General features: G+C 35.4%; 1 protein-coding gene across 7 annotated transcripts in view; it reads right to left on the reverse strand.

The window, feature by feature from the left end:
* nej (CREB binding protein nejire) overlaps positions 1 to 13216 on the reverse strand; it is a 255701-nt gene that overhangs the window by 101482 nt on the left and 141003 nt on the right. The gene's annotated exons all lie outside the window — the stretch shown is intronic.

The following is a 13216-nucleotide window of genomic DNA, read 5'->3' on the forward strand; positions in this document are numbered from 1 at the left end:
TATTTACTGTTAGCTTTTATGGCACTTCTCTATACTTGTACCGATAACAGCTAAGCCTTTTTAAAGTAAATCTGCATCCAGTAATGCAAGTCCGCCCTTCTGTAAGAGTAAAACTGCCGTTGAAAAACATGGATATATTACTAATAAGACTCCAACTGACCAAAACAGTATATATATTTTAAAATGATATGTTTGTGTTATAGTTTCGGCTATGTAACATAGCCTTCCTCACTATAGTGGATACTTAGATAATATAGATATTGGTTACATTATGATTCTAAGTATGTGTACCTAAACTGGGACTGCACGGTTTCCACTTACTAATGACTATCCTACTAAAGAACTTCTCAATTTTACGAGATAAAGTTAATTAAAAAATCATATTTTTCATTATTTAATGATTTTTTAATGCATTGTATAGCGCAAGTTTATAATAGACCGTCATAAAAATGGCAATTTTATGGTAAAAAAGAGTTGGCTATAGATGAAAGTAGATTAATATGATATTGATTTCCACTGGTGGAACATTTTTGCAAACTGAAAGTAAGCAGTATTTTATGTTAACAAGTGGTATACTGCGGTTATGATGAGTGACTCCATATGAAAGACAACTGTGTAATATATTAATTTCACCAGTGGAGTCCTACTCTATAGTATAGGAAAGTATATTTATGTTTACAAGTTTAGAGTTATTACTGTGGAACCATGACAAGTGCTTAAACCTACACAAAGATTCTCTACTGAAAATTCTTTCATCAAAGTACACGTATACTATGCTTCTAAATACTGTTTTCTTATTATAAATTCCCTTATCCAACACCATTCCTTTTCTTTTTTCTTGTCATTGCTATTTAATTTCGTGCCTTAATTCTTCTGCTATAACACCGCAAATTGTACCAATTACTTTTTCCTTGGATATCTTTAAAATTGCCAGTCGATTTCGAATCGACCAGAGGTGAGCGAGTCGACAAGCAGCATTCAATTTCGGTTGAAACAATTGAACACATCCATTGATCTGATTCGGCCTAGTTGCTTCGATTTAGTCACAAATGCAGCGAGTCGATTTAGCCGTGCGACTATATCGACCAAGTGTAAACGCCCCATTAATGATTTCACAAAATTTAACATGTTTGGTCTCCAGCTTTATTTTCCTACCCATTTCTTGTTTCATTAGACAGTCACCCACATAAGTACCTGGACCCCTGATTATTATAATTCCATTACTTCGGGTTCAGGTACTTATGTGGGTAACTGTACATATGTTCATAACTGAAGCCAACCTATTTAGGACAATTTAGGAACTATTCATTTACTAATAGCAATCAATACTGCATTGCATCCGAACTTTAACGAGTTATTGAATAAAAACTACAACAAGGTGTCGACTCAAATTCCAAAATGGAATTTCGTGACTTCTACGTGACCTTTTCTTTATCAAATCATAAAATTTCCTAACATTCTGAAGAGCGAATTTAGGTGCAAATTAGCCGAATTTTCATGCAAGCGACAGAAGAATGCTTTCCTTGCGATTTAGTAGCGTCTAAAGCCGACCATAGACATTTTTGGTGGTGAATTTTGACGTTTTATAGAACAAAATTTTCCAGTCCGTCCTTATATTTGTACAGATAAAAAAATCGTGACCCAAAAGCTAAATTTCTTGACTTTCATGACCATTTTCTAATTTCGTGACTTTTTCATGACTTTCGTGACCGATAGACACCATCTACAAGTATTACTAAATATCTGTTTTATTATTATGGAAAGCAATCTATGATATACTTTGAGAAATGTTCAATGTTCTCCTCTCCTTCTGAGGGTGAAATGGATTTAAGCCTGGCTTATTTTCAGACATGAGACTTGAAGTCACTTCATAGAAAATAACATAGGGGGAGAGGTAACTTGATCTAGGCGGCCAGTTCTGGACAGAAGCAACGCGTCTAGGAAATTTTCCGTGCAACAAGTCAAGTCTGGCGAGTTTGTGGCAAGTCGCACTATTATATATATATATATATATATACTGTATATATACTGTATATATATTTTTTTTAAAAAAACGCTTATGCCATGATTTGCCAGCTGAGGACAGAAAAATTGGCTCACCACTGGCAGTAATGCGACCGCCACGTTCATCCTCAAAAAATAACAGGCGATCATGCCATCAGCACAGTGACTTTCTGAGGCTGGAGTAACATTTCGTGAATTACATGGGATTTTCATCTGTCAAATCAGTGAATCAAGCGTTCTATAAGGTCTATTGGCCAACTATTATTCGCCATGCACGAAACGCCTGCGGAACTGAACACTCGTTTTGATTATAAATTCGACTGATATCTGTACGCTGTTTAATTTTGTACATATCCATGCTAACTGCCATACACTACTGCAGACAGCTATCGCAGTTTAATCTGGCCAATCCAGTCAATGTTGCCAGGAACATTATTTCAAAATTCTGACATTTATTCTAGTGTGTCTGTTCATCTTATGAATAGTTTTCTCAAAATGACTTGTTCAAACTTCTCTGCCTGTAAACACGTACACAGTATAATTTATAACCACTTCTTGAATGTGTATGTGAAATTACGGCTAAATATACAATTAAAATATAAAATAAATAATCACAAACAATAGTTTAGCAACTTATGCACAGAAAGGGGAAACGAGAAAAAAACACTAGTGTTCGTTTCACTCTTAAAAGGAAGATTTAAAATTTCAGATTGAATGTAAAAACAGAAACCCATCACTCAGTCCGATCTGAGTATTATCGGAAAAATTTTCCTCTATATTTGAAGCTAGCTGAGTTTTCGTACTTTGTATGGAATCAAACCCTAATAAAGGATGGGGGTAAATAAACTCCACCTCATCACCACCCGTTGGTATATAGAAGTATACATACAAAATTTCAAGGTTCTACACTTATTACTTTCGGAGATCTAGTGTTAGTAAAGTCAGTGGATTTACTCTTCTATACAGTATAGAAGAGTAGCTGCAGTGTATATTAGCTACAGTGTTCTCAAACAGTAACACAAGATTTAAGTAACAGTTGAAACATTGACTTCTGGCTTGGGAAACATGTTGACGATAATTCCAGTTAATCAGGGGCTAGAGAAATTTCCACCTCAAAGTCATTTGTTAATTTAGCAGTTCAAAAATTCTTTATCCTCCTATCCATCCTATTGAATTTAGTCTTTTCTTCAACTGTTGGGAATGGAATTACCAAAATGTGTGCAAATGAATGAAATATTACTATTCTATATACGAAAAAGCTCTTAACTCATTCATATAAGCTTTGTGACTCACGTTCAGAGAAAAAAAGAAAAACGCTAATACTTTTTCCTTCCGCAACACACACACATATATATTTATATGACATATGTAAATGGAATTCAAAGAAATAAAACTGCGTCGATAATGTTACTTGACTTTCATACACAATGCTTCACTTCCGCCGTTAGAAAAATTTGAGGGAACTCGTATGATGATAAGTAGCCTATAACTGTTCTGCGAGTACAATGCAGACATTGGTATGTTTCATTATAATCAGTTCAAAAGCTTTTGAGTTTAATAAAGCCAAACACATACCTATCGATCCGTAAAGTTATCCAATACCTCTAAAGTGCACAAAGTGACGACAATCCTTCTTATCTTCTTAAGTTATACAATGACATGCAACTGTGTACGAGATTTTGTGCTACTTTCCGCATTAGAAAGTACTAACTGCCAATGGTGCAATAGGATGCAACTGCGATGTTGAAAATTTTATCTGATATTTTCCGTATTAGAAATCACATGACACGATTTCCTAATATATATATATATTTCCATTGAAATAAACAATCATGATAATCACGAAGATACTTCTTTTATCAAGGGTTTCTAAATTAATCAACATGCACTGCAGTGCATGGCAGCCAAGTTTCGCGAAGAAAATGAAAACTGGCCTGCACTGCCGTAAGCATATTATACACGAACAAGAGTTTTGGGTAAAATCGCCGATTTCGAGGCTTTGTAAAACCGATACTATTAAGGGTAGAAACATGAAATTTAGAATTTAAGGAGATATCTGAGATGTACTCATATGCCAAATCTCACATTCCTACCTTCAACCATATTCGAGTACTGAACCCCTAAAATATGCAGTTTTCAGGCTCACTGACTCACTCATCAAATTGATTAGGTACTTCCCAACGAGATAGAGACGTGAAACTTTGCATAAAGATACCCTATAACAACTTGTGTATGGGAAAAGTCCGAAATCTGAGGAATGTGCTACGGGAATTTTTTATGGGTAAAAAACTGCCCTTAGCCAGGAAAAAAATAGTTTCACTCACTCACTCATCAAATTGATTAGGTACTTCCAAATAAGACAGAGACGTGAAACTCTGAACAAAGGTACCTTATAATGACTTCAGTATGAAAAAGTCCGAAATTTGAGAAATGTCCTATGGGAAAGTTTTTATAGGCAAAAACCGTCCTTAGTCAAGCAAGAAATCGTTTCACTCACTCATCATCAAATTATTTAGGTACTTCCCAATGAGGATAGAGACGTGAAACTTTGCATAAAGGTACCCTATAATGACTTTAGTGTGGAAAAAGTCCGAAATTCGAGGAATGTTCTATGGGAAAGTTTTTATAGGGAAAAATCTGTCCTTAACCAAGCAAGAAATCGTTTCACTCACTCATCAAATTGATTAGGTACTTCCCAACGATAGAAACGTGAAACTTTGCATAAAGGTACCCTATAATGAAGTGAGTAGGGAAAAAGTCCGAAATTTAAGGAATGTAATATGGTAATTTTTTATGGGCAAAAAACTGTCCTTAGCCAGGAAAAAAATCGTTTCACTCACTCATCAAATTGATTAGGTACTTCCCAATGGGACAGAGACGTGAAACTCTGCACAAAAGTACCTTATAATGACTTGAGTATGGAAAAATCCTAAATTTGATGAATGTGCTATGGGAATTTTTTTATGGGCAAAAACCTGTTCTTATCCTAACAAGAAATCGTTTCACTCACTCACTCATCAAATTGATTAGGTACTTCCCAATGAGATAGAAATGTGAAATTTAGCATAAAGGTACCCTATGACGACTTGAGTATGAAAAAAGTCCGAAATCTGAGGAATGCGCTATCGGAAATTTTTTATGGGCAAAAAACTGTCCTTAGCTAAGCAAGAAATCGTTTCACTCACATACTCATCAAGTTGATTTGGTTGATTTCCAAAGGGATAGAGACGTGAAACTCTGTATAAAGGTACATTATAATGACTTGAACATGGCGAAATGTGAGGAAGTGCTATGGGAGATTTTATAGGCGAAAAAAACTGTCCTTAGTCAAACACAAATCGGTTAATTCTCCCACTCATCGAATTCATTAGGTACTTCCCAATGAAATATAGATGTGAAACTTTGCATAAAAGCACCCTATAATGACTCGTGTACAGAAAAAGTCCGAAATATAATTAATGTGCTATGGGATTTTTTTATGGGCGAGAAATTGTCCTTAGCCAAGAAAAAAAAATCGTTTCACTCACTCATCAAATTGATTAGGTACTTCCCAATGAGACACAGATGTGAAACTCTTCATAAATGTATCTTATAATGGCTTAAGTGTGAACAAATTCCGAAATTTGAGGAATGTGCTATAGGAAATTCTTCATGGGCAAAAAAACTGTCCTTAGCAAAGCAGAAAACGGATCATTTACGCACTCATCACATTGATTTGCTAGTTCCCAATGAGATAATGACGTGAAGCTGTGCATAAAGGTACCTTATAATGACCTGTGTGTGAAAAAGGACGGTAATGTGAGGAATGTGCTATGGGAAATTTTTCATGGATCATTTTTCATGGGAAATTTAAGGAATGTGCTATGGAATTTTCTATGGACGAAAAACTGTCCTTACTCAAACAGAGATCGGTTCATTTACTCACTCATAATTGATTAGGTGCTTCCAAACGAGATAGAAAATTCGTTACGTACGGAAAGTGTGTTTATTCGGAGTACTTATACGGAAAGTATGTTTAAAATATACTTTTTCAGTTATATGTTTAGTGTACGTTAAGTCCAAAAACTACAGGACTTACACATGTAACCAACGTTTTTACGTACGCCACATATATTTTTCTCAGTGTGCGAGTAAAATAAGTGAAAGTTAGTAATAAGTAGTTAATCAAGTTAATGAGGCATGTTCTGTGAATCAGTTAACTTTTAAAAACACGGGGGTAAGACACGTACATACTGCCGTAAATTTCGTGGTTGGAAACCCAGACAAGGAAAGCCAATATTTTTTTTCTTTTCTCGGTGAAGATTTTTCCTTTATTGCAGTCATTGGTATTAAATAGATATTGAAATTAATTTGATAAGTAAGATAACGTTGAGGTGAGAATATTTGAAATTAATGAAGTTTTCGAAGAAATGAGAAATCCAATTGTTCGAATTTATGTGAGACTAGCAACAAAATGTAACCGATTTCGTAAATATATTGGTACCACGAGTTATATTATGGTTACCACAGTCGTTATATAAAAATGTACTTGATGCTTCGTGTCTCTATCTGTGAACAGTGTGCGAATCTCTTTCGTATCAGCCTTTTCATCAACAGTGAATTTCGTGCCTTTGCTCTTCATATTTCCTGAATTTGCCCTCCTGAGAATTCGCCCGCACACCCTCGCCTTTGCTCTGCCTACTTCCTCACACCTCTTAAGCTCACAATTCCCGAATTTCAAGTTTCTTTTCTTATTTCAACTATCTAAAAGATAAGATTTTGTATTGCAGAAAAACGTCTATTTAAACAACATGAGGATTTCTTCATCTAATAGACTCCTTAAAAATTAAAAATATTCACTTTTAGCAATTTTCCTGTAGGTTAGTCCCGGGAGGCTAGAATCGTGCCATTCTAATCCTGCCGGAAGTGCCTAAACATTTTGGGGTGTAGAAGATGTCCAATATAAATAACATGGAAAAGGTTTTTCTGTTCCCCATAAAACCACTCTACAGTTTTTTTTTTTTTTTTTTTTTTTTCACTGACTTACTTAGGTAATACTAACGAAAAACGTTCAAGCATACCGAATTTCACGTTTGTATTCCAATTTCAAGTACGTAAAATATGAGATTATAAGTCCAAAAAAGGCCCATTTAAATAGCCTGGGGAATTTCTTCATCTCCCCTTTAGACTCCCTAAAAATAAAAAATATTGACTTTTGGCAATTTTTCGGTCGGTTAGTTCCGAAAAGCTACAATCATGTCAAATGTAATCATTGTAGCCCTACAGGAAGTGCCCTATAATTTTGGGGTGTAAAAGGTGTCCCATATAAATACCATGGGAAAGATTTTTCAGTTCCCCATGAAACCACTCTAAAGTTGGATTTTTTTATTTTTACTGATTTACTTAGGTAATACTAATGAAAACGTACAAGCATACCGAATTTCAATTTTTTATTCCAATTCCAAGTTCCTAAAATATGAGATTATAGGTCCAAAAAATGACCCATTTAAATAACATGGGCAAATTCTTCCATCCCCCTTTATCATTTCAACTTCCCACGTCAACCGGAAGCACCCCTTTAATTTATGTCAGTTCATGTAGTTTTATATACAGTTAGGATATGTTGGTGGCAAATATAATTAAGATTACAAACTGTTTGAAAGGTGTATATCATTGGAAAGAAAACCCGAGGCAGCATGAAACTGCGCAACATGCGCATCATGTAACGAACTCCGTAATTTCGCATTGTGGAAAGGTAGAGAACAACTAAGTATATTGAAACACCAGCTATGTCTAGTGATGTAGCAGCGAGGATTCAGCATCAAGGGTTTTGGGTCCTGTTGATACTCTTCGTATTTAGGTAATAAAAAATGAGATATTAGCAATCGTTATTTTGTAGTTTGGGTAAATGAATTAGAATCTCGTTTGGACATAACTCTCTGACAGATATTAAATAGAATAAATCCTCCCAGCTGTTCTAGTGGCTAGCATGTGCGCCTTTCTTGTACAAGGTCTTGGGTTCGATTTCCGGTGGGAGAGCCCTTGTATGTGACACATTACGACTCCTTTAAAAATGTACAATTTTAAATTTAAATCCAGCAATATGCCACAATTGAGAATCCCAATATACGACATTGACATGGTGAACTACAAAAAGAAGTGAAATACGAACAAAAACACCAGAGGTGCAAAAAGTGCAGCTAAGTTCATCAGCCTCAAAAAGTGTTGAGATGAAGATGGATGAGCCAAGTTCCTTGGCCACTGCATCTGAAACGAACACTGGAACTTGGCGCGAGGTGTCAAGGAAAATGATGTTAAGGAACCTTAGGAATATCAACTTTGCTACGACGCTAAGGCACATATACAGTATACTGCAGTAAGATTTGATGGTTCGAAACCCAAACAAGGAAACCTTATATTCCTCTACGAAATGTCAAGGTAAATGATGATAACGAGCCTTAGGGATGGTGTTTGTGAGCGTGGCAGATTTGGGGGTCACCACTAGCCTTAGGGCTGAAAGGTCCCGGCCGTGAAACTAGGAACAGACATATTTATGCATTCGAATGTGTTAGACACCTCGCGCCAAGTTTCAGTGCTCGTTTCAGATGCAGTGGCCAAGGAACTTGGCTCACCCATCCTCATCTCAACACTTTTTGAGGCTGACGAACTTGGCTGCACTTTTTGTACCTCTGGTGTTTTTGTTCATATGGACCAATTACTGAACATCGATCCTTATATAGCGATACTTTCTCTTTAGGGAGTCTTGATGGGCTTCACTCTTTAGAACACAGCACACATCCGAACGTATCTCAACTACTTTGTGCTTTAATTATTCGCTTTCCTTTTCTCCCTATTTCTTCCCCTTTCTATCTGAACCATTTTTGGACCATTTTTTTCCACAATTTTCTGTTAAGTAATTCAATTTTCATGCCCACTTCGGTATTCCTTCATTTCAACTATCAACCTCTGTAAATTTACTGTTGGAAGGATGTTCTCTAAAACCATTTATCTAAGGTAACTATTTCATGCTACTACGTAGTGATCCTAGATTTTGTTCCACCACCTTATATAAGGGTTTTTAGTAGTCGCTTCTTGGCTCTTAGTATCCACTTAAAGAATATTTTTGCTTTTCGGTTATAATTTCTTATTAAAAATTGTTCCACTCACTGCTACTTCAAAACTTCTTAAAATAACACTTCTCACTCATGTTATCTTCCTGATCCAAAGAAGCCTTAACTTGTCTACGAATATTTCTAGCTACATCCTTGTATGCTTTGTTGTATAGTTTACAGACAGTGAATGTCTGCTGTAAGAGTTCACGTCTTCTATCCATGTTAAAATAGGTAAAAACACACACACTGAAAATATGTCTGTCACACTCATTTCATTCTTTTAATACGGAACTGTTCGTTTAAAATTCACTCCAGTCTAGTTTAACATGTCAGTTTATTCTTTAATGCTGTGACTCTTACAAATCTTGTTCAAATTAGACATAGTGTTGATTTCGAATTCCCTCGTCGCTATAGTGTAACAGGGTGTCTACTAAAATTCCGAAATGAAATTTCGTGCCTTTTTCTTTACCAAATCATAAAATTTCATAACATTCTCAAGAGCGAATTTGGGTGCGAATTTTCGAAGTCGAAGTCGATAGAAACTTGTTTTGCTTGCAATTTGGTAGCATCTAAAGCCGATCATAGACATTTTTGGTAATGAATTTTGACGTTTTATAGAACAAATTTTTCCAATCTGTACTTACATTTGTCAAATAAAAAAAAAAATCGTGATCCAAAAGCTAAATTTCGTGATTTTTTTCTCGACTTCCATGACCGTTTTCTGATTTCGTGACTTTTTCGTGACTCGTGACTGATAGACACCCTGTGTAAACGTTCATTCCCGGTGGGAGCTCATGTAGTTTGGGTCCCACGTTTAGCTGTACATCCACGTCTCAAATAGTCTCGGTGCTGAACTGGACGCTAAACTCAAAATCAACTAATTAACTCTAGTGATAATTTCTTCTAAACCCACATTTTCAATTGGCCTTGACTTTCTTCAGCTTTGAACATCATTTTCATCTTTCCATATTCATTGTTAATCCAACTTCCTGACTTATATTGACCCCGTTGTATTCCACAGTTCAAAAATAGAATCGCATAAAATGAAATAGAAGTGTTTGCCTTCTGTTTGTGTTTAATCCTATTCAGACCAATTTTCAAAGCCAATACATCGCCTGCTTAATACTCATCAATTTTAATGCATCTGTTAGTAATCAAAACAAATGATGTTGTTATGTTACAATCTACTTGTTTCGGAGTCCCCAGACCTATTATTATACATTTTAATAACTGTAACAATACGCTCACGTTCTCACTCTAAGTCGATTCCTGAAAACTGTGAATAATAATAATACACGTTAAATGAGAAGCACATTTCAGTAGTAGATGTGAACTAATAATTAGTGTTTTATTACAGGTTTTGGAGTGACTTTTAGCTGTTTAATATAAAGAATAAGGAAACAAGAAATAGTATAAAGGAAAATCGTACTATAAGAAGCTGTACACTCCGACAACGTCAAAAAATAACTAACTCTATGGCCTATGGAACCCGGAAGTTCAATGCCGCGTTCACAAAAGCTCTCCACTGACTTCTATCCTTAGCTAACTGCATCCACTGCGAGATCCATCTTAATATTGTCCTCCCATCTACGCCTAGGTCTTCCTAATGGTCGTTTTCCCATTGGTCTTCCAATCAAGACTTTGAAAGCGTTTCTACTTTCTTCCATTCTAGCAACATGACCCGCCCATCTAAGCCTCCAAGACTTGACGACCCTAACAATGTTGGGTAAACCATATAAATTATGTAGTTCCTCGTTATGAAGTTTCCGCCATTCCCCATTCCCGTTCCTCTTGGCTCCGAATATTCGTCTCAATACTTTCAGTCTATGTTCTTCCCTCAAAGTAAGTGATCATGTTTCGCAACCATACAGAACAACAGGCATGATTATCGTTTAGTATATTTTAAGCTTCATATTCCTCGACAGTATTCGCGACGACAAGAGATTTTGAACCGAATAGTAACACGAATTCCCTGCTTTTAGTCGACATTTAATTTCTCCGTGAATATGACTTTTCTCTGTTAATATTGATCCTAGATATTTGAAACTATCCACTTCATCAAAAGTATTATTTAATATTTTAACGCATCCATAATTTGCTGTTTTCCGGTCCCGACGCACTTCCATATATTTAGTTTTCTCTGCATTTACTTCTAAACCCATGTCCCTGCAAGCGTTTAATAAGATCTTTGTATTTCTTTCTATTGTTTTCATATCATCCCCTATTAGATTTACATCATCAGCATATGCCATAACCTGGTGAATACCGTTCAACTCTAGGCTCTGATTGCTATCTTCGATTTTCCTTATAGCGTATTCCAGAACAAAGTTAAATAATAATGGCGACAACGCATCTCCTTGTTTCAGGCCATTTTCGACGTGAAAGCTTGTGGACAAAAATTTTCCTACCCGGACTTTACTTTGGGATTCATTTAAACATATCTTAATTAATCTAATTAGCTTTCTGGGTATTCCAAGTTCTGTGAGAACGTTGTATAATGTTTCTCTCCTAACCAAGCCGTACGCCTTTCTAAAATCAATAAACAGTTGATGTACCGGGGTATTGTATTCCCACTTTTTCGAGTATTCGGCGAATAGTAAATATTTGGTTGATAGTTGTTCGATTTCGTCTAAATCCGCACTGATAATCTCCAATAATTTCATCTGCGTATGGGGTCAATCTTGCTAACAAAATATTCCAAAGGATTTTATAGGATGTTGACAGAAGAGAAATAACTCGATAATTATTACAGTCAGTTTTGTCGCCTTTCTTATGAATTGGAACAATGATTGATTCTTTCCACTCTTGTGGCAATTCTTCCTTGTTCCAGATAAGGAGAATGAGTTCGTGTATCTTCTTCCACAATTTTTCGCCTCCAGCTAAATTTAACTCAATGGAGATTTGTGTTTATTTAATTTCTTTATAGCGGTTTCTACTTCTATTCGGTTGGGTTCTGGAATATACGGTTCTGCGGTGTGTATCTCCTTTTCTCCACGTACACTAGTTTTCTGGCTGCGCGTTAAGCAAATCGTCAAGGAAATCTTTCCATCTATTTAAGATGCTATCCGTATCAGTGAGAACTGTACCGTCAGATTTCTTTAATATATAAGCACGAGGTTGATAGTATTTCTTAAATTCGCTGATCCCCTTGTACATGTCCCGGATGTTTTTATTTTTACTATTATCTTCAAGTTCCTTGATTTTAGCTTCCAGAAAATCGCGTTTCTTTGTTCTAAAAGTTTTGGAAGTTTCCCGCCTGATATCTGCGAAATTTTGTGTAATTATTTCATTAGGATTTTGTAGCCAGCGTAATTTTGCCTGTTTTCTCTTGCCTGTCACAAAAAATAAACATATAAATAAACATTAGCTGAATAAAATATTGTCTTCAAAAATTGATTTAAATAAAATTAAAAGCAACTCTTATGTAGTTTTGAACTGTTAATAAAACAAATCCATTATACCACAATAGAGAATTGTACTCGTCTTTTTTAATATTTCTATGCCGACCACTGTTTCACCAATCCGATATTTCGGCTACTTTCATCGAGTGATCTGCACAGAAATATTAAAAGGAGGTCAGTAAAATGATCTATTATGCTATAATGTGTTCCTTACATTCTATTTGAAATTATAAACTTTGGCTAAATACAACCTGCTATACGTGAATTTGAAAATACACAAGCTAAAGTTACCTCCAATGAATATTCTATAATTCTGCTGGTGACGATACAACAATCATACGACGAATTTATTGCATAGTATGGTATATACCTGTTTTCGATTCCCGAGCATGGATATTCACTGAATATCCGAAATATCGATTTTGAAATAACATTGATCTAATAGAAATTGAATAGTTTTGATTTTATACAAGTTGCGAAAATTAAAAATGAAATCAGTAACATTTAACGGAAGTGTTTGTTGTAAGAAGTTTGTACGAAAGAAACATCCCTTCTCGATTCGTACTGTCTTTGCACGGATGTTCGCACCGACTTGTAAATGGTATTGGTAACTTTGATGTAGGCTTTTTGACCATAATTTTATTTAAGCGTATTGATAATTGAAGTCTTACCTGAATCAATACTTCTTTATAATCAATGAACGAAACACACACGGATACC

This window comes from Thermobia domestica, chromosome 3, assembly GCF_964235325.1.
Source record: "Thermobia domestica chromosome 3, izTheDome1.hap1.1, whole genome shotgun sequence".
In the NCBI taxonomy this organism is placed as follows: domain Eukaryota; kingdom Metazoa; phylum Arthropoda; class Insecta; order Zygentoma; family Lepismatidae; genus Thermobia; species Thermobia domestica.